The sequence below is a fragment of the Cyprinus carpio genome, unplaced genomic scaffold (assembly GCF_018340385.1).
Source record: "Cyprinus carpio isolate SPL01 unplaced genomic scaffold, ASM1834038v1 S000006757, whole genome shotgun sequence".
Taxonomy (NCBI): domain Eukaryota; kingdom Metazoa; phylum Chordata; class Actinopteri; order Cypriniformes; family Cyprinidae; genus Cyprinus; species Cyprinus carpio.
Genome location: NW_024879354.1, coordinates 287821 through 311081, shown reverse-complemented (window position 1 = coordinate 311081; position 23261 = coordinate 287821). Strand labels below are relative to the sequence as shown.

The 23261-nt window shown below is 41.8% G+C and overlaps 1 pseudogene; it reads right to left on the bottom strand.

Annotated features, from left to right (window-relative positions):
• Window positions 1–19462: 19462 nt before the first annotated feature.
• LOC122144762 overlaps window positions 19463–23261 on the bottom strand; it is a 51138-nt pseudogene continuing 47339 nt past the window's right edge.

Below are 23261 nucleotides of genomic sequence, written 5' to 3'. Positions count from 1 at the left end.
GCCGCTCCCGTCCGTCAACTGAGACGAGAGCGGAGCCAAGTCTTCATCTGTGCTCCTGAACCCCTGCAGTCTGTAAACCCCGCCCATTCTCCCTACCTCAGCTCTAGCCCCGCCCACCGCGGTTAACTCCTCCTCTGCAGCGGCGTCCAGCCAATCCGGCTCTTACTGTAGCTCCGCCCAGCTCCTGAGGAGGCGGTGAACGCACGATTTTATACACCACCATCATCATCATCATCTTCATCATCAGCAGTGCTGCAGCCATTATGGGCCGACAACTCAGAAGTGTTCTTTGTGAACTTCTCAAGTGGTATCTTAACTGCGCTTGTTAACCGTAGCAGAGTCAGGCGAGCGGACGAATCTGATTAGTTTGTCACACCGTGTTTCTCCCGTCCCGAGCACTTTCTGTGATAGGATGTCAAGGATCTTTTTGACGATGTAGCAGAGCTCTAGCTTTCCTCTGTACACGACGAATGTAGATGCATCTGGAGGCCGGATCACAGCAGTGTCCGAGCGTTTTTCATCTGTTCCTGTACTGTGTTTTTAAGATCAGACGCACCTGGTTTTACCCGAGTGTTGTTTTATTTGAGAGGTTTTAAACGGGCTGGTGAAGGTGAATGAGTTTTGTGAAACGCTGTTTTGTGTTCTCGTGAGAATCCTCCTCGCATCGACGCAAAACCATTTGCTTTCTCTGACACAGCACTGAACTTTGTTTGCACACTTGTGTTTTTGTTCTTTTATTTTTTAGGTGTAATCTATTGGTACTTGTTTTAAAGAGAGGTGCACTGCGAAAGAAATCATGTTCTTAGGCACTTTTGTCTTGTTTCAACCAGAAAGGAAAACTAAACAGCAAAACATGAATCAAAATGACAATCAGAAAGATATTAAGTCTTGTTTTCTGAAAACTGTATCAAAATGAAGTGTGTGAACACAAGAAAGAACTTGTTTTAAGCTTAAACTTGCTTCATTTTGACAGATTTTTCAGAAAACAAGACTTCTTATCATGTGTTCATTTTGCATCTCCAGTAAAAGCATCCTGATTTAAGGATGTTTAGATATTGTAACTGAAAAATACTCATTGTTTGCTTCTGAGATTATATTTATTGGTTGTTGTAAGTTTTCCCTCTGTCTTTTTTATTCCTTTTCTTCTTTTCTTTGCGTCATGTGTTTGGCGGTGTTTCAGTGTTTTTGGCGGTGAACACATATCTCATGAGAAAGCAAAGTGCTTTTAAACTCCATCGCTTACAAATGTGCCACTATATGTCAGGTAAGAACGTTTAAAAATTATTTTAACATGATAAATGCCAAAATAAGGGGTTTATTTATATAAAGATGCATATATGAATATATTATAGTGAGTAGTTTAAGTTTGCACTAGCCTGAATGTTTTCTTTGTGCGAGACTTCCACGTAGACCTTTGCTCTAATATTTATTAGTTTGCGGGAAAAGCAGATTATTTTTTGCAGAACTGTCGCGCTTTGAATTCCATCCATTTTTTATTTGTTTGTCTCCAGAGCTTTCTGTAGCTTCTCAGTGGATCATGCTGTAAGTGCTTTTGTCATTTATAAATATATAATCGTATTTGTCAAACTCTAGCAATGAAAATACTCAAAAAATACTGTTGTTATCCTTCTACTTTAATACTGTTTTATAGTATGTGTACCAATAAATTCTCCCAGGTGTCAAATGAAAGCTGTTGCAGTCTGGACAGAGTTATTTCATGAGAACACTGGATAATGTGGCCGTGAGTTTACTGCTAAAGCATGCTGTTATTTCTGTCTGCATTCTTGTAAAGTGTTAAAGGTGCTGTTTTTGGCAAACTTCTGTAACGACTGTACTAACCCATACGCTGAGACACGCGGCAGAGGAACGGCTGGAGCTACATCATACAAAATATTACAGTGATCATCTCAGGTATTGAATTAATATGCTTTATTTCAGTGTTAAAAGGGTTTAATGTGAGATTAAATATCATTTCAGTAGCCATGCTGAACAAGGCGACATGTTATAACTGACCTCAGATCATGAAAATACATTTAAAGAAACAAAAACTGTTTCCGAACAAACAAGTGTATTCAATGGAAAAAGACTATCAGAAACTTCAAAATGTATTAAAAAAAAAATTAAAATGGTACAAAACTGCATACAACATTTTAACTGTTTGATAAAAATAAGTCAGACACTGAAGTGAGCTGCTGTTTTTGTCTCTTCTGATGAAGATTCATTGTTTGCCACAGAGACATTTTCTTCAGAAATAAAAAAAAAACGAAAGAAAAACCCCCACAAATGTCAGGGCCCTTCAGACCTCAGAGGGTTAAAACTGTGTTTTTTTTTTTTTTTTTTTTTTTTTTTTTTTTTGGAATTGTTTAGGACTACTTGAAAAGAGAATATAGGAAAATGAGTATATACCAAATTCATTTGTGTTTCCTGCTGGCTAAATGTCACATACAGAAACAACAATCTGTCTCTAATCCTCTGTTGTCTTTATTCAGAGTTGATCTAGATGAGTTTATGGAAACGAATCTAAACTTCTATGTGAATCCTAAACCAGTGAAAACTGCCGTCCCTCGGGAAAAATTACCTGGGATTTACTCAAAAAAAAAAAAAAAAGACGAAGAAGACCTGGTTGACTATAGTTAAAACCTGGCCACTGCAGTGATGCAATGACTTTACCAATCAGCGACTGGCGTCTTTCATTTCTGAAGGCGCGTGGAACTATCCCACCATATTGCCGTGTTGCAGCTTCTCGCTTCTCCCATTTATCATTATTGGAGTGAACTCGTCTTTGTATTTCTATAGTCTTTGGTTCGAACCCTGCACGCGAGTTTGACTCAGTCAGAGCTGCGTCTCAGTATGGCAATCGGTTTCGTCAATGTTCATCTTGTTCTGGTCTTCATCGTCATGTTTTTACACGCGACTGTCAGCACTACTACCTGAACATCAAGCTAGATTTTTATGACATTAACTGAAATAGGCGATAAAAAGAGAAGGTTTACAAATAATATATCCATATTTCCCTTCCAAAGATACCATCACACACATCTTTATGAACTATATTGTCATATACTGTTAACTAGTGCCTAAACACTGTAGTGCATATTATTGCAATCGACGGCTAGAAGCCTCAGAATACTATTGTTCGATGGAACCTTTGTTCTTGAATTTGATGTAGTCGGTAGCTTAATTCACTATATATTTGAAATAGTTTGCAGATGCACGTTCATTTTCAATATGAAAGTCAGATCTCAGCATCAGTCTCTATACCACTGATGTGTGAATGTGTCAGTTTATCGGTAAATATTGTAATTAAATATTAGAGAAATGACTTCTTGATATGTGATTGTATTAGTCTATAAAGAGTGATAGTCAAAGTAAAAGAGCAGATAGGATGACACAAAACAGCATGGACAAATATAAAAGTGAATCATATCCGGCTACAACGCCGCCCCTCATATGTTTCAACCAAACTCTTTACTTTTATATCTTATTTCTTCACCACATAATCTATATAATGGTCTGTGCACGTTTTTCTCGCATATGTAACTAGCATAGGCATAATCACTTCTCAGGTAAATTCATAGTGTGTACATGTGCTGTTCAGATGCAGCTAAAATTACAAACAAGCAGATGTTTACATACACTTTAATATTTACATGTCTTGATTGTTAAAATTTATGTAGTCGCTAAAATATTGGTAGACGGAACTGTCATCATAGCAGCCCTTGGTGTTTATAAATTCGATATGTACATTATCATTTCCGTGTTTGCAAGAGCAGACTAGCCCTTGGAGAGAGAGCCCGACCACTTACGTGCGCTTCTGATTGGTCATTTGATGTTTCATTTGATGTCTGATGGGCGTTGGGCTTGTGGGCAGACAGACTTCTGTGTCGCACTGCCGAAAAGTTGCGGTTTTCTAACCTTCGTCCTTCTTGGAAAAGAGCAAGAAAGATCCTGACAAAAGGCTAGTAGAAACTGAAACTTCTCACAACAGAAGTGGCAGCCTCAGTGAGGTCAGTGTGTTAAAACAAACCACTTACAAAAAGTAACCATGTTCTCTCTTAGAGTCTAAAAGTGTTAGGAAAAACCATGTTTTGGTTTTTGTCACATCTATCGTGTTTTTTCTCACATAATCTTTCTCAGGTTTGGGTAAAGCCATGTTGGGTTTCAGTGTACCATTTTTATTCATGGTAATTTCAGCTTGTCCAGTAACAAATAATGTGGCTGTGTGTAGTATACAGTGTATACATTTTTCCTTTATTTACCTCCAAAGAATTGATGCTGAAGATGTTACAACATGACCCCGTACAGGGTGAGTACATACACTGGTAACTACTCATCACGAGTTTTTAAAATGTTATTGATCTAATGAAAAAACACACAAAAAAACAAGACAAATCGATTAAAATAATGGCATTTTTTTAACGAACTTAAAAATAACGTAATTGTGGATTTTGACAATGAAGACATTTGACAAGCCATGCCTTGGGCCTGCCTCTACTGATCACAACACACAGCCGATATAGGAAACTCGCATAACAATATGATTGACAAACTAGGATGAAGAAACATTTAGAAAACAACACAGATACGTCCACTCCCCTCCCTCCATCACACACAGCTTTCACAGAACACCGAGACACATAACCCGCCCCTAAAGTGCTTTATATTTTCGTTGCCAACTTAATTTCTGAAACATCTAAACTTTCGACTGATCAGGCTGCTTTATTCTCCGTTTATTGGGGTTTCGCATTTAAGATTCATAAAAGTCAATAGTGGTAAATTACATCGCGAATGTGTTATAGTAATGTAATAGTCTAATAACAGCCGGGGCACGCTGGTACGAGTGCGCTGTATGCACTGGCTGATTAAGCGCCAGCAGTTTTGCAGATATCTTGTAAAGATTTTTTATTTTTTTGTTTTTTTATCCCTTTTTTTTTTTTTTTTTTTTTGGCCGCACTATTTTTCTCTATCGAAGTGTTGATATGGGCAAACTAAATACGGTAAATTGTCAGCATTTGTGGAAATATTTAAATCACGAGTGTTACAACTAACCCTGCGTTCCTTTGTCCCCACGCTCCCCCTACATCCCCTGTTTTACACAAATACCATGGGTAACCTGCTTATCAAAAACAATGGTTTAAGTAATAATTACAAGAGGACTGTCCGGTGCTATCTCTGTTGAAGAGTGTGTAGATGCCTAAAATAGTCACGTCTCCGTTATTTATTCAGTCGACCTTTTTTATACCGAAGACATTGTCAAAGCAGCCTTTACAGTCATTAAAACAAGTGAAAGTGTTGTTACATCTTCCCTGCGCAAGACTTCACTGATTATCTGTCAAACAAAACGCCTACAAAATGTGTGATTTTAGCCTGAATACGACAGCCGCAGTTGTCTTGATTTGTCTCAGTCTCTCCCGCCACAAAGACAGCAGCCGCGTCCAGTCAATATGTTGTCCTCATGTTTTCATCCCTGTTTTCATCGCGCGGTGTTTCTCTGAAGCCCTTATTAAAATCAGCACATTAACACAGGAACAATAAAGTATGATAATGAGACTCCACGTTGTCCATGTGAAAAAAACCCAAAGAGCGCACGGTCCAACTACAAAGCCAGATCTCCATCAGCTCCATCAGGAAACAGCTCAAACCAGACACTTTTTTTTTTGCTGGCTCCAACACCGACAGCCAGAATCCGGGTTGGACCGCCATCTCCCACCACCAGCTCCCACCTCGCTCAGGTTCGTCTTAGACGCTCGGGAATGGGAAAATCATCTACTCTAGACTCCGAGAGCGAAGGGGGCGCCAGACGCTTCCTGCCTCTCCGCCCTGTGTTTACCTTCCAGGACTCGGGTTGCTAGATGCCAGCCGTCGTGAATATTCTGCGGCATGAGGGGTGCGATCTTGTGAATTCCCCAGGACTAGAGTCGTCCCCGCTACGCCGCTGCAGGACTACGCCGGCGAGATGGGACACCCTGAACGCAGTTGAAGATCCTGGTGAAGAGCCGGCGCTGATCCAGAGGCAGCGGACGCCCTGGACCCATGGGAACACCTGCGCTCAATGTACGCCGGCCGCCGGCGGCCAATCCAGTCCGCGCGTCTTGGGTTCCCTGCGTGCGCGCGTTTCAAAAGGCTGGGTCCCTCCATATCACCCGCGGCCAGAACAGAACAAGGTGCGGCACTCTGCGGTTGCTGGTGCGCCATGTACTCCGACACACTGACTGCTTGCAGGCGGCTTTACTGAAGTCACTCCAGGAGAGTTCACGATGGATGACTGTTTTTTTAACAGCGTGCTCTTGGCAGAAACTCTCCACTGTGCAACATCAGTGAAGCTCAACCACGAGGAGAAGCTCTCACAGATCCTGCATTTGGAAGAAGAAGGACTCGAATGCCCATGCTGTTTAACATGCTGTTAAACGCATCATCTAGTTCGCTGCCGAAGAGAATCAGTCGATGAGACTCCATTGAGAATACGGGAGGGACGGTTGATTTGCTTCTCAACCAAAAGGCCGGAGGATCTCTGGTGTTTGTCACTCCAAAAAATCCTCAGAAACACGGGAGAGCATCAATCGCCCCAACAATCACCTGCCTCCACTGTTTTACTCACCCAGAGCCTCCAAAACGCCCTCGAGTTGTGCGAGTCCTGCTTCTGGTCCTCTTTGGCATTTTATTAACTCCTTTCAGCAAAGAGCCAAGAGGAGTCTTGAGAAAGCCAAGAAGAAGCTGGGTGTTTGATGTCCGCTCCTTCAGAAGATTTGACTATTGGTTACTATCAAAGAGTGCAGTTGCTCGTACACTGCTCCCGGAGGCGCCTAAGACGTTAGTGGCCAAAGCAAAACCGGGTTTGAGCACGGATCCAGATCTCTGAGCACCCTCCGGCGTTTGATGAGGTTCACCTTTCAGAGGTGAAGAGGAGCACAGAGAGGCCTCCAGACAGCACCCGGCCGCTGCATCCCAATGTCCAGAGACTTTTCCCCTTGGAAACAACACCCCAAGTAGGGATGCAAGCCTAGCATCGACAGCATCAAGCTGCGGTCCAAGTGTGAGTTTGACTTCTGATTAAAGCGCTCCTGAGTCTGAGGAGCGAGGGAGACCCTGAACCATCTGTGAGGAGTCACTAACCTACTAAACTAGTGCGTGTGCCCAACTAAACAATACAAGAGCTTGGAATAAATCACTCCTGTAGTTTATTCATTTAGCAGGACACTTTTATCCAAGCATTTTTTCATCAATGGTATGAGAGTACAGTCAAACCAAAAATGAATTCAGACAGTAGATATAATTTTTGACATTTTTTAACTAGCGGGTGCAGGACACTGCAGTTCAATTTAGGTATGTGAGGATAGCCAAAATAAAGTAAACTATGACATATTATACTCATAAGGCTTCATACAGTGGACTAACAGTAAAACATTTTGTGAGCTTAAATGATTCAGAGGACTTTGACCCCTGAGCATGTTTTGCTGAAGTGTTTTTTTTTTTAATTGCTAAAGTGCTAACTTTTTACATCAACAGGACTGAACAAATTGAGCCCACTGCTTGGTAATCTGGCTTGAGCTAATAATTTGTTTTGATCTAATCTAATCGTGTTTAAATTTATCTGACCAGATATTCAACCGAATTCATTACAAACCTTTCTATCAAAGTTACTCTGACATTATCAAGATGAACTTTGTTCTGACAGTTTAACTCTCCATACTTTTATTAAACTTTTCTATGAAAGTGTGTATAAACAGTATGCCAAATTGTGGTATAGAGATACGCAGAGATTGATGTGTGCGTGTCACCGTAATGCGCATCTACCCCCGCGCTGCGCAGCACCACACTCGCCAGAGTCACTTTTACGCAGCATCGATAATCACGATGTTCTTGTTTTTATTTGCTGTACTATTTATACGCACTTTCGTGAGATCGGATGAACTATACCGAATAAACAGTGCTAATGTGAGACGATTGCTGAAGCTGTGCTGAATAAAGTTCGGTTTTGACTCTATATGGTTAGTGCTTACGACAGTTTCGAGTCTCTCCCCCCCACTCCCAGCTGCAGCTTTGCAGTAATCCCATCCTTGAAACAGACTATGCCTCAAATGTGGTTCCATCTCGTGTTTACCCAGGTTAGGCCTATATATATATATATAGCATTATTTATTTCATTTAGTTCTGTATACGTATGCCAGTGTTTTGAATACTACTCATTTGTTTTAGGGCATACTGGGGCGAGTTGTCACAGTGGGCTTCTATTTTGTTTTTTTAAGCCAATTTCTGTTTAGGACATTCTGTAGGCCCCCCCTACAAAAAAGGCTATTGAATATTCACATTGTTATCGCCAGTGGAAACCTGACTCTGATATTCAAACACCTAAATTCTGAAATAATGTCAACGAAACACAGTTCAAGATGTAAAGAGCTGATTTACAAATATCTCTAATGAAATTTCCCCCAAAATACTATTTCTACTTGTCTTAACTGTATAGTGTGCTCATTATTGTTTTTAAACCTCGTGCTCAAAATGATTCTGATTTTTAACTTACCCCCAGTGTCCCATGTAAGGATTCCTTTTTTAAACTAAATTAGATAAAATTCCATTACCTGGAGAAAACCCAGCACTGCCTTGCTCTTCCTGGAATTAATAAACTGAAAGCACTGAGCGCGTTGGTCGGTTCGTGTCATCCAGTAACGCGCCGTGGACTGTGTGCGTGCACGAGCTGCGACGCTCCTGACTCTGAGTGTCCCTGCAGACGCGGCTCGGGACCGAGGTCTCTCTTCTCTCTCTCTCTCTCTCTCTCTGCGGAAACTTGAGCGGAACTTCCGCCGGCGGAGGAAGCAATGCAGCAGTGAACCTCGCACCTCTCCTCGGAGTTTCCTCTCGCAGTCCTCCTCACGGTCTCCAGATGGAGCTGCTTCCTGCTGCTCGGTAAGTGGATCTGGAGGAGTCTGATTCTCTGAGTGAGGGAAGCACGAGAAGCTCCCAATGTCAAAACTAACAGAAAATTACAGATTTAATTCAGCGTGGGGTGTGTGTGAGATCTGCTTGGGCGGTGCGACGGGGTGGTGTAGTTTTCTCTCTTAAAAGATTGGTGGTGGCTGTCGTGTTAGACATCACGTTACAGTGTACTGATCGAAGAGAATTGAATAGAGGAGAGAATAGAATGATCAAAAGTAGAACCAGAAAGAATGAATGAATATCTTTGTTTGTTCACTGCAGTTTTTACAGAGAATTGTCTCACAACCCCCCCCGTGAAAGAAGACAGATTCACACAGACCACCATAGAACGGAGTCTAGTAATGATGTGGTGTGTGTGTGTGTGTGTGTGTGTCCCTCCTGTTTCTACATGTTCTCCTGGTCCCTCTCCAGTGGCCTCTGTCGGAGCTCTGTGTGTTCTATGCGGAGCAGGAGGTGGAGAATCTCTCCCTACTTTCACACCCCGACTCCCTACCCGCGAATATTTTTTTCAGTGAGTGATAGAAAACAACTGAACGACACTCTTGATTGCGGAGTTTGTGTCTGTGACATCTCCTGATTCCCTACGACTTCCTGGCACTGACACGGATTCGAACGTGAGCAACTCTAAAAATCCTAAATGAAGCTCCTGAGCCTGATAGCCATCGCAGTTCGGGGGATTCGGATTGTGTATCGCTTTAGAAAGTTAAACTAAATATCCATCCTAGATACGCCACGCTCCGTCAGGATTGCTTAAAACTTTGCAAACTTACATGAACAAACGTGAGATGCTCTGATCGGATGTGTGTGTGTGTTTGTGTGTGTGGTGTGTTTGTGTGTGTGTGCACTGATCACGGATCAGGGCCGTCCCGTGTGTCGATCCCGCCGTGGAGCTCATATCGCTGGGAGATGTGTAGGAGCAGTGAGTCGGAGTCTGCAGAATCCAGTGGAACAATCACTCTTTCCCATTCCGCAATCTATCTTCTCTCAAAGGTGATACCGAGCAGAAACTGATCCATCTGAGTTCTTTTACAGCAGATTTACCACAGTCCCCTAAGGTGTGTAGTGGTGTGTGTGTGTGTGTGTGCAGGAGAAGCCCACGATGGGACATGCTGGTAGGAAAAGACCTAAAGAACTGAAGTGTGTGAAGATAAACAAGGTCCAGCTGGTCTAACACACTTTTCAGAGGCACACACTTCATTACGCTTACCAAGCGTCTCGAGTCCGACAGCTTCATGTTCCGGAAATCATCCTAAGAGCAGACAAACGTTCGTGATTGGCTAACAGATTGAGATGAGTAAATAAAGATCAATCATCCGTTGACAGATGGTCACTTGTTTTGTGATTTGACGCTCCAGGTTTGCTGCATTCACGTAAATTCAGGTGCGGTCAGCAGCGAATGTGTTTAACCTGCTGCTCCTTATTGTGTTAGTTGAGCTTTTGTTTTATCATTTAAAATGAGCTTTTTTGGGGGGGGGGGGGTGCTGAGACACAAAGCCCATTGTTCCAGAAGTGTTGTTGCTTGCAGTGCTTGCTGAGACATCCACCAGCCTTCAGCCGTTCACACAGATCCAGCTCTTTACCTCTTCATACTGCTTCATCACAACTTCCAGCGTTTAGATGATTGTTTAGAAATGCCATCACTGTAAGAAGAGCAGCGTTCACGTTTATTTGCATAACACTTTTCATATACACACATCTGTGTGTGTGTGTGTGTGTGTGTCTCTCTCTCTTTCTGTGTGTGTGTGTGTGTGTGTGTGTGTGTGTCTCTCTCTCTCTCTCTCATCTCTCTCTCCTCTGTGTCATAAAATATCATATGTGTGTCACGTGTGTGCTACCTCGCTCTCATCGGAGTCCACAAAATGTCTGTGCTTCTCTCTCTCTACGTACGCCTCTACAGTCACACAGTCTCTCTACTCTCGTCTTCTCTCTCGCTGTGACTACTGTGTCCCCCTGTGTCTCTCTCTCTCTCTCTCTCTCTCTCTCGTCCCTCTCGCTATGTTTTTGTGTTTGTCTGTGTGTGTGTGTGGTTTGGTCTGTCTCTCTCTCTTCTCTCTGCTCTCTCTCCTGTCCCTCGTACCCCACCCCCCCTCCACACCAAACATCTGTCCTCTCTCTCTCTCCTCTCTCTTCCTCTCTCTCTCCTCAGGCGTCTGTGTCTTCATCTCTCTTCCCCCCTCTCTTCTGTGCTCCTCTCTCTCTCTCCTCACTCTCTCCCCTCTCCTCACCACCCCATCCTCGTCTTCCACCCTGGTGCCCCCATGGCTCTCACCCCCTGTGTGAGTCTCTCTCTCTCGCTCTCTGTGTGTGTGTGTCTGTGTGTGTGTGTGCCGCAGCGGGGAAAAACACGGTCCAGCACACACCACCTCTCGCTCTGGTGACCTCCGGCCGACGCTCGTTTCGTGTTGCTCGTCTCAGCAGACGTTCACACTGATCTCCAGCGCCCATCAGAAAGGGAATCATACCGGTCTCCATGTACGACATTCAGATTCAACCCTTCGACATCAAGAGCGACTTCGTCTTCAGTGAACGTGAGCGCCTCACACACACACACACACACACACACACACACGACCTGACATTTGTCATCAAATAAAGGCACTTTCAGATTTGTTGCAGTGCAGTTAAGTCTTGTTGCATCAATTAAAAGAGGACAGAGCAGCCAGTGTCCAAAATGGACGTAAAAGGTATTTTCTTATGATATTTTGTACTACATTCACTAACACATATTATTACCAACAATCAGTCATGACTATAACGACCAAAAATTCATTAATGAATTGGATGAAAACACAAAGATTCTAAAAGCTAGCATGTTTTGAGTTTATTTAATGTCTCATGCATTAGAAACAAACATTCATTTTGATGCATTTTTATTTTTGTGCAGTTCCAGATTTAAAAAGAAAAACTAAAAATTCTCAGCACAAACACACACACAAAGCACACTCTGATATCAATGCACACACACACACACACACACACACACACACAACACACACACACACAATTATAATTGACAATGTTCAATTCCAGCAAAGAGAAAGCAGAAAACATGGAACAAAGCGACGTATTTGCCTCCAGAGAGCACAACTCAGAAAAACGGTGCCAAAATAGTAAAATATTGTACTTTTTAGAAACATAGCTACAGCTTTGTAGCCTCGTGAACAGAATGAAAGCCGATTGAAGAATGCATGAGTTTGTGTTAAAGTGCACTGGGATGAAATACTGCTGTTTTAAATATGACATTTCTGTCTCCTAAAAAGTCTTCACTATTTGTGTCTTACTGTAAAAAAGATTTGTGAGAGGGGAAATAAAGGTGAATTCTTAAAAAGCCACTAACTTACACATGTTTGTCGCATAAACACAAAAAACACATGTTTTGTCTTTCCATTTTTAGTGTTTTGAGTTCATTTTGGCTACCGATAGACAGCGACGAGGGGTAATGACGACTTCACCTTCACTCGTGATCATTCATTCTTACTGTGATGTTGTGGTGTGGGTCACTGTTAGGTGTATTAGAATGAGCGAGGGGGTTGTATGCGGTATTGTTAGTAGCGATGAAGCACAACACTCAGTCAATGACAGCGCGGGCTGTAGTGATGGTGTTGGAGCGTCTGTCGTTTCTCGATCACACATGAGGAGTGAAATGGCTGTTTACCCGCAGTGGAGTGTATATACTCCGTTTATAGTCCACGGTGATTTATGGGCAGTTTCAATTCAGTACCAGCGAGAATAAGGGAAACGAACAAAAAGTGTGTCGCCGCGGGGCGGTCTACTCTACACTGAATAAGTGATTGAAGAAAACAATGAATGCTTCAGGTCTGCACCGGTGTGTTTAATGCCACTGCTGTTGGTGGGAAAAAACATTCATCAAACATTCACACTTGCTGTGTTTGGGGTCAAGTCAAATTCAAAACCCATGCCAAGACGCGTTTCCCACGTAAGGCGCGACATTAAGATTCATTGTTTGGAAACAGCAAAAGCTCTATTGGGAGTTCTGGACGAGACGACTGGAAAAAACTATAAATATGCAAGCCAATGGGAAGCAGCAAAAACAGTCATGAGGGAATCAATTTTCTGAAAAACTTGAGGTGTTAGGTGCATCAATCTGAACGATGAATTAAATAAAGCTTCCATTGATGTGTGGTTTGTTAGGAGGACAAATATTTGTCTGGAATACACACTAGTTGAATAAATCTGGAATCTGAGGGAGCACAAAAAATCTAAATATTGAGAAAATCATCTTTAAAGTTGTTCAAATGAAGTCTACTTATGCATGCATATTACTAATCAAAAATTAAGTTTGATAGATATTTAACAGGAACAGAGAGATTTACTGAAATATCTTCATAGGAACATTGATTTTTATCTTAATATCCTCATATGGATGATTTTGTGCATAAGCAAGAGAAATGTATAATTGTGGGATCATAACAATGTAATTGTTGTTATTGCTTAAATTATACCTGTTGGACAGAACACAGCACTACTACTGAGATGCGTTAATACCAAATCAAGAATTTGTGATCCTCCTCGATTTTATATTGTCAATATCCGCAATCAAAAAATAAATAATAAACAAAACGAAGACACCTCCAGAATTTTCGTTTGAAAAATAGCACTTCTTTACCCGTGAAAAAAATGGAATGGTTCTCTTTTCCACTGCAAGGCATGAAGATATGTCTTCTTAACCAAAGAAGTTATGAACAGGCCTTTTTCCAATAAAGAGAGAGGCAACTGGCACAATCTGTGAGGGGCCATGTAAAAAACCACATCTATAAATACTTGGATATATCCTTTTTAAATTGTACCAAGAATCTGATCTGCATAAGGAAATGCGACAAACGCAAAATAAAAAAAACTATCATGGTGTCCTGGCAGCACAGATAGGGCAGTCGATCAGTGTGTGAGCACAGGTACGTACGTTGTAGCAATAGACAAACGTACATTGTAGTAAATGTAGTAAACGTGGTAACCTAACCATAAATATATCCAAAACTTATTTTGATTAGTCAAGATGCATTGCTTAAGAACTTCGATTTGTAACAAATTTAACGGATGATGTTTCTCAAATAATTTAGATTTTTGTTGCTTCCCTCAGATTCCAGATTTTCACATAGTTGTATCTCAGGACAAATAGCCGCTCCTCGCGTAAACAAATGACGACACATACACACAATCAATAGGATGAGCGTGATTTTATTCAGAGATGTACAGATGATGTAGAAAATCTCAATTTCACACAAATTGAACCCTTAATGGAATGGGTTTGTAGTTTCAGGGTCAACAGACGCGAGTGCAGATCTTACGATGACAGGATGTTACCGAAGCAGGAAAGGTGGATGGAACAGAGGAGAATGTGCGATAGTAATCTGCTTACCCTTGTGTTTTTTAATCTCCAGTGTTGGACGTCAGTGATTCGGGGACTGCTCTTTGACACGGCTCTGTGGCGCTGTTTTGGGTTTATATCGTGGTGTACCAACACAGAAGAAAAATAGGCGATAAGTGTCAGGGTAGTTTTAGCGAATGTGTTGGTTTTTGGATTGTGCTACATGAGTACTTAAGGGAGGGAAGAGAAAGAAAACTGAGGGCGTTATCTGGCTCTCCTGCACAGCGTAGAAGTTGCATGCACTTGGACGAGGCGGGGAGCAGCGGAAGCAGGAGCACTTGCCCGCTGGTGTTAGCACAATCGTCAGGGTCCTCATCCTGGGACTCATCCTCGTCAGTCACCATCTCAGTCCGTCCTATCGAACGTTCCACACGTCCAAGACACCTGAGCGACGCGGCAGCAACGACCGACACTATCACGGCAGCTTCCTCGAGACAGCTCGCTTCTAAAATGGTAACATGTGAGAGATCCCACGCCTGGCATCTCGGCTCGCCGTATCGTGTCCCGTGCGTGACTGAAGAAGTGAGAGCCCAGGCCTCTCAAAGCATCCTCACTAGAACTCCTTCTTTCTTCTTGCCTTCTGTGTGTTCAAAGGGTATGGAAGTTCGGTTTCCACCACAGAAAGGAAAACTATTTAAAAGCGTTGCAATCTTGTAGTCTTATCTTCAACAAGGTAAACCCTTCAATAAAAATTGTGAGAAGACTCAAGAAAAAAAGGAAAAACGCCAGCAACCTTCGTGAGAATCAAACAGCTACGTGGGTAATTAAGCTTTTATGTCTTTTTATTTCAATAGTTTGGAAACAGAATTGTTAGATGTAAACTTAGAATTCAGAGAAAAAAAAGTCAAAAAATTGCAAAATGTAAATTTAGAAATGGTAAAAACAAAAAAAAAAAAATGAAATTGCGCGAGTTAACTTTAATTCTAAGGGGGAAAACTGTCATAATGGCGAGATGTAAACTAGAATTCAAAACGTCGAAAACATTGTAGAATTGCTTAGATTTGAACGGTTAAAATTTCTGAGAAAAAACTGGAGGAGAGAAGACAAAAAATTCGGAAATTGTGAGATGTAACTCTAACATGAAACTCTGAGGGACAAAAAGTCCGAAATTGTGAGAGGAAAAGATCAGAATTCAGAGTTAAGATCTTGGCGTTTCGGAACTTTTTTTCCTCACAATGCTGAGAATATTATAGTTGTTCGCGATATTTCTGTTTATATCCTCATAACATCAAGAAGACATGGTGCCAAATAATTGTCGAGTTAAAAAAGTTGATGATTACCTTTAATTGTAGTATTGTATGTTCCAGAGAAAGAGAAAGTGGAGACAGGTCGTTTTGTCCATAGCAGAAGGAGTCTTGTCTGGATTGTGTTCTGGCTATACAGCACAGGCTGCCCTCATCACGCTGTGTCCTTTACCACGGACGGCTTGTCTATCACTGTCAGATAGCATGAGAGGCGAGGAGAGATTTAAATGGCGTTTGTGGATACGAATAAAGTACAAATATTATTTGATGATTATTTTCAGTGATTATTGATGCTTTTGTAATGTGTTGGGTGTTTGGATGGACATTTACTAAATCTCCATGGACTGAACGGCTTCCTTTGTGAGTGGCAAGTTTCTAGAAGAATCTTCTCACAGATTGTGAGGAGTTTTAGAAGATCTGTGAGGTTTTTGGGTCTTGTTTTCCCAGCTGAACAAGGGGAACAGTGTAAAAGAAGGGATTTAGATCTGGAATGAAGCAAGATGATCATACTAAGAAGGGCCTGAATGGAGAAGCAGTAAAAACAGTCGGGCTCAGGCGATCGGTCTGGAGAGTGTCTCTGGAGATCAGGGGATTTCGTTTTATGAGTTGGAGCCGATCAGCGTTCGGAGTCACTGGCGCTCGCTAGGTTGCCTCAAAAAAACTGCTTGATGCTAGGATACCAGCGGATCAATACAAGGCAATCAACAACCTGCTGTGGGCCATTACCTGCTCTTTCACGAGGATTTCTTCAGCATCCTAAATGACCATCAAGGCGCTCGCGAGTGCTGCTAGTCTCATGTTCTGCTGTACGTAGTGGCGTATTCTAATCAGTTTCTTCTGCACCGATTCTCACAGCTGTCGCTGAATCAGATCTCATATCCAGCAGTTCAAGGACTTCAAATGTGGTGACGGTTAACTAAAGCCTTTCGTTTGTTTGTCGCAATGTTTCAGTGGTATTATGTCATGCTTCCAAAAAACGGTAAAGGAAGCATATTTACTGCTAAACTTTGAATTTAATGACAAATGTGATTCAGTGAAAGGCTGTATCAACAAAATTTTGCCGTTTGGGTATTTTCCTACCACGTGAGGAATAATGGTATTAATAGGCATATGTCTTGGAAAATGGTTCTTAATCTGGATTTATTCCTGAAGAATCGTTCAAATCTACGCGAGGAGTAACCATGTTTCATTTATGGGTTTGGGTCACGGTAAACAAAAGATAATTCATAAAAGAATAGACCAGTAATGCTCCTTCTTGAGGAGGAGTGTAAGACCTGAGAACAAAAAGACGGGCTTCAGATAAAAGAGTTCGTTTGGAGGTCAGTGGGTTTTTTATGATGCCTTTTGGGGGGTCTGAAACGAAAAACATAGTAAACAGTGACGTGCACAGAAATTAGCATTGTTTACACGTATAATTTATGTTGAATTATATTTCATTTATAATTAGTTGTCTTTTTTTCATTTTTTGTGATTTCATTTAAGTAAAGTTTTTGTAATTTTGTTCTGCGTTTCCATATATCTGGTTCATGTAGTAGTTGTTCACATAAATTGTTCAGTTTCAGAGAAGTTTAATCGAGTGATAGGCGAAATTGTTTAATACGAGTTGTTAAGTTGTTAGTTTTTGTGGTTAGCCATAATAAGCTATAATAGCTGGCCACATGTAAAAAAAAAAAAAAACATTGTTAATGTTTATTTATTTGTATGTTTGAACATATACCCCTAAATTTAAAACTGTCCTGAACCATAAAAAGTGTTTGTTTCTTTCCTTATAGGTCAAATTAATCAAAGGTTTTACATTTGCATATGACTTTAATGTCATTAAGAATGAACATCTCTCTCCTGTAATGTTAAAAGAGCTGCTCAGTTTTATTATTAAACATTCGTAAGCATAACTGAATGTGTAAAGTAACTGAACTATCGTCTTTAAAAAATATTTTGAGAACCAAAATGACATTTCCACAGAAATCCTTCCAGAAAAAACATGTAGGGGCGTGTAGGTAGCTGTGTGAATGAGTCACAGCAGGACACGTGCGTGTTTGTGTTTTTTATTGGCGCTAGCAGCTCTTAGTGACACACAAATGCAGGATCACCGTGACAAAAGCCACGCGAAGCAGCGGATCTGAAAGGTCCCTACAGAAACCATTTTCCAGGATCACAGCACGTGACCAGGAGACACGGTGAGACGCCAATAAACACATCGAAGAAGGAGAAGACCAGGATTGTGCCGAATAGATTTGCAGAGAAAGAGCCTGAAAAGGCCACACTACTGAAAACCAGAACGAAACCAGTGTAGAAAACTCTGGTGTCGACCTACAAACGTTAGAATAAATAAATATATTCGGATTCATCTGTCTGCACCAACCATCTTTCAAAAAAACGAATATAAAAACAGTAGGAAAAAATTTTATTGTTACTGTTTATTTCGCAGAAAACGCTCAGGGTTCTAGGTAATACTGCCCATTTCATCATGGTGACATCACAACAAAAAATACTGCCCGTTTTATCAAACTGTACAAGTAAAACTTACAATTGCTCTAAAATAGTTAGCGTGAGAGAGCAGACGAGTGCGAGGCGAGCCGTCGTTCTGGTTTCTGGCTCGGAGCGGTCAGCAGCGTGTAGTGCCTGGGCATCAGAGGAACGATGCAGGGACGGGGGGCCCGACAGCTTCATGAAGGAGTTCTGTTCTGCAGCAGCTCCGGAGCCGAGGCCCGCTGTGACGGCTCTCGCACCGGCGAGTGCATCAGGTCCAGAGAACGCCGCGGCTCAGAACCGACGACACCTGCACCAAACACACCGCTTCAAGCGACTCAACACATATAACAGATTGGGGTGTAACAATAGATAACGGTACGCATTACAAACCAAACGATTCGATTCATTGGACTAGTCCAATTACTTTTAGAAAATAAAAGATCTTAAAGTTTGTGCAATATACGTTCTCCAGTGCCACTGCGCTCAACTAGAAAGCCCAACCGAAACTGCCCCCGTGATAACCTCCTCTCGCTGGGTGCGTCTAAAGACGAAAGATCTTGTGTCGACGATAGCCCAGAGCTATGGTCAAAAACATCAATTGTTGGCAAGGGTATTAAGATATTTGGCATTTTCCAATTTATGTAGGGCCTGTTGACGATTCTTATTTTTTCTTTATATAGGCCTATTATTAATATCTATGTATTAGAAGGTTACTTTTATATATTAAATTAAATTACTAATTTGCCCTGCAATAATTACAAAATAACTTATGTGCTGCCAGAAGTAACAAAGAATTAAGCTATTGACTCCAAAATGTTATTCACCTCATTAAAATGTTTTATTTAAAAAGGTATTTTAGAAAACAGGTCCGTTAATACGACTGAAGTATAGCCTACAATAGAGAAAATAACACGGCAGTCCAGCAATTAAAAACAATAAAGTAAAAGCTTTTATTCAAGCACACCATATTTCCAAAAAGCAACCAACATTATGTTTGCTTCTCATTTTTTTGATCACTGGGTTAATATTAGAAATGTTAAGATAAAAAAAATAGAAAAACAGTTAGCTATATACCGTTATCATCATGTTTAAGGTAGATCGGTCTCGTCTCTTCTGAGAGAAATAAAAAAAAAAATGGTGATGGCGGCAGGTCAGATGCCGAAAGCCTCCGTCATTCCGTTTTTTACTTTTCACTTTCTGCACATGAACTGACCTCTTTGCACAAAGTTTGCACATGGCTTGTGTGTGATATCCACGCTCGCCTTCATGGTTTTAAAACAGACGCGAAAATGTAACCAGAGCCTGCACGAAACCACGTGTCAGTGATTCATGTGCTGTCCTTGGGTCTCCGGCCAATAGAGGACGCCAGCGGCTCACATTGTGAAAGTCCCTTGAGTCGCCGGAGGCAGTGTTTGGCTGCGTATCCTTACTCATGGCCTGCAGCGGGAGGCTCGTTGAAGTCCGGCGGCTCTCCGTCACCCTCTCGATCACCATGATCCCAAGACCGAGATTCCCCTGCGACACACCACAAGCACATCCAGCGGCTGCCGAGTTACCCAGTCCATGCGCACACGGGTCAACCGTCGCTAACCGTACCTCAGTGCCGTAGGGCAGTCCTGTAGATGACCTCCGGCCGCCTAATCCAGTACGCGTCGCCCACCAGAGACTTGTTCCTCTTGGGAACCTCTTTAGACCTTGAGCGCAGAAGCCGAAATCGAGAGCTTGACTGAGGACAGAAACACCAGAGCGGTCACGTACGGCACAAACGCAAAGCTGAATTAGCCGCTAGCGCCTCTTTCATTTGTCATGTTCTCCCAGCTAATGACAAGTTGGGAATACACGTTTAATTACTTTGAACTAGTGAAGTTGCTAATTACCCTGATCGCTTTTCTGCCCTCACAATAAACCAGAATAAACACACGGGTGGGGAACTACACGTTACTGTGAAAGATGTGATACCATAAACCCCAACACGTCGGTTCTGAATATTTCAGTTCATGATTACACAACAGAATTATATCTGCGTCTGAAAAGAGATTTAATTTATTATAGAAAAAAAACTTGATCCTAGTTTGCTCATAGTGCTGGACATGAGGATTATCAAACAGATTCACGGAAAAAAAAAAAACACTTCATAGGAGATTACCATCGTTGTATAACACGGAAGAAGTTTCAATTGGTATTGCTTCATTTATAACTTTTATTCGAATGGGTCCTAGCTACAATCAGTATTTGTCCCTCAGCTTGTGCTTTTCTAATTCGAAAAGGATGCTATAAACTACTGATGCGTTTAAGTTTCCTCAGGTGTCAAACTGATCTAGGAACTGATCTTTTGGATATATGTGCTACTTTTAGATTATTTTATTTAATAGATGATGGTATATTTACATTTAAAGTTAGTTGTATGATTTTATATATATACTATTAACCCGTCCGTCGCTGGTGAGGCAGGATGGAGTCGCTCATTGATGGTCTCGGTGTATGACGCCCTGCGTGTGCAGGTATGACAGCGCCCTTCAGCACCGACAGACAGACGGGTGGCGATCTGCTCCTCATTCATCCGGTCAACAAAACACAACAACAACATGAGCCAATCCAGAGGAGACGCTGCTTCTCACGACTCCTGAGACAAACACAGTGGCGAGGAGTTGCTGGGGGTTGTTCAGGTGTTGCTACAGCAGTTGCTAGGCGAGTGTTCGGGTGGTCCTTATCTAGCATTTGCTCTGATGATTGCCCCCGTTTCTGGTGTGAAACTCTCACTGTGTCTGAATATAAATCAGTGTGAAGTCAAGTCACCTTTATTTATCTATATGCTTTTAACATACAGATCGTGTCAAAGCCCACCCTGTTACAGTATTACAGCTATGAAAATAGTGTGTCGATAATGGGAAAAAAAAATGTCATTTCAGATCCTGCTTCAGCAGCAAGCACTGACACACACACACTTAACACACGACTAACTATAAAACACCACACACACACACACACACTCACTCACTCTAAAACATCCAAACACACCACACACCGCAATTCAACTCAATATAGAAACAACAAACACATGCTCTCACCTATAAAAACACACACACATCCCACACACTACACAAACACCACAACCACACACACACACAACAGAAGCACACACCACACTCACGCACGTCACGATAAACACACACAACCACACACACACCCACACACACGCACTGATTAGAAAACACAAACTACACACACACTCAACAATCTCTATACGTAATCACGCACACACTACCAAACACACTCACACACACACACACACCACTTCTAACAACCCCACTAGTAAAACACACACACACACACACCACTCACATCTACTCACGAGAAAACACACAACACCACACACACACCACACTCACTATAAAACACACACACACACACACACACTCACTCACTCACTAAAAACACACACACACACACAACACTCCTAACCAACACACACACACACACACAGACCACACACACGCACACACACACTCACTCACTCACTACTAAAACACACACAACCACACAACACAACACACAGCACGTTTCACTATACTAAAACACACACACACACACACACACACACACTCACTCACTATAAAACGACACACACACACACACAACACAACCACAACTGCACATCACTATAAAAACACACACACACACACACACTCACTCACACTACAAAACACACACACACACACCCACAACCACATCACTATAAAACACACACACACACACACACACACTCACTCACTATAAAACGCACACCAGCACACACGCACACACACACAGGCACACTCACTCACCTATAAACACACACACAACACACCACACAAGCACACCCACACACTCACTCCACTATAAAAACACACACAACCACTCACTCACTTATAAAACACACAACACACCACACTACACACTCACTCTACTATAACCACACACAACACTCACTCACTCATAAAACACAACACACACACACACACACACACACACACACACACACCAATCACTATACACATAATACGACACACACACACACACACACCACACTATAAACACACAACACACACACACACTCTACAACACACACACACACACACACACACCACACCACACACACTCACTATAACAACCACACACACACACTCACGTCACTCACTATAAAACACACCACCACACCACACACACACAACACTCACCACTCACTATAACACACACACACCCACACACACACAACTCACTATAAAACACACACACATCACTCACCTCACTCACTATAACACACACAACCAACAGCAACGTTTTTGATACTGACCAAATGATATTTTCTATCCGCCTACCCCTAAACCCTACTCCTTACAGAAAACCTGTTTTCATTTTTACACTTTCAGATAAACATAATTTAATATTTTAATTAAAATTTTTCTCGTGGGGACCACAGTCCAAATTTCAGGTTTTACTATCCTTGTGGAGACATTGGTCACACACAACACACCCTCACACCACAGAAGAGCTTAGCGTGTCATTAGCAGCGCGTCTCTAACACGCAGCAGAACAAAGCAGGAGCAGAAAGGCTCGTGGAGAGTCGTGCTCCATCAGTGGAGCGTGAGCATTGTGAGTGTGTGTGCTGTTTATATGTGGGTGTGCGGGTGTGTGTGTGAGGCCTCAGCTTGTCCGCCGCGCTCTCATCTGTCTCGCCTGCGGCTGCAGCTTCCTGGAGGGGAACACGCTGCCATGTGTTTGTGCCTCCCGCTCCTCCCCTCAACACTAATGCAGCGTAATGCACAAACGGGACGTATTTGCAATTACTCTGATGAACGATGCCTCACAAGGAGATCCATGAAGGACACTTCTGTCTCCAAAACCACATTCACCACTTCATTCTTTACATACAGTGACGTACAGAATACTGCAGCCACAGTGCAAACCTGCTCAAACAGACTTTCATCAAACATAAATAAATAATAGGTAAAAAAAAAAAAACAGATGAAAATAAGAAATAGTAAGACTTTACATTAAAGTTTACATTATACATGACCTAACAAGTAAAAAAATACTTCTAAAGGCATTTTTAATATTTAGTTCATTTCAAAATTTACTAACACATGATTCAAATCTAAAGTTTGTGTATATGTTAACATTATTTAATTGGGAAAAAACCTCAGTTGACCTGAACTAACGATTAACATAGTTTTATTTTTGTTAAA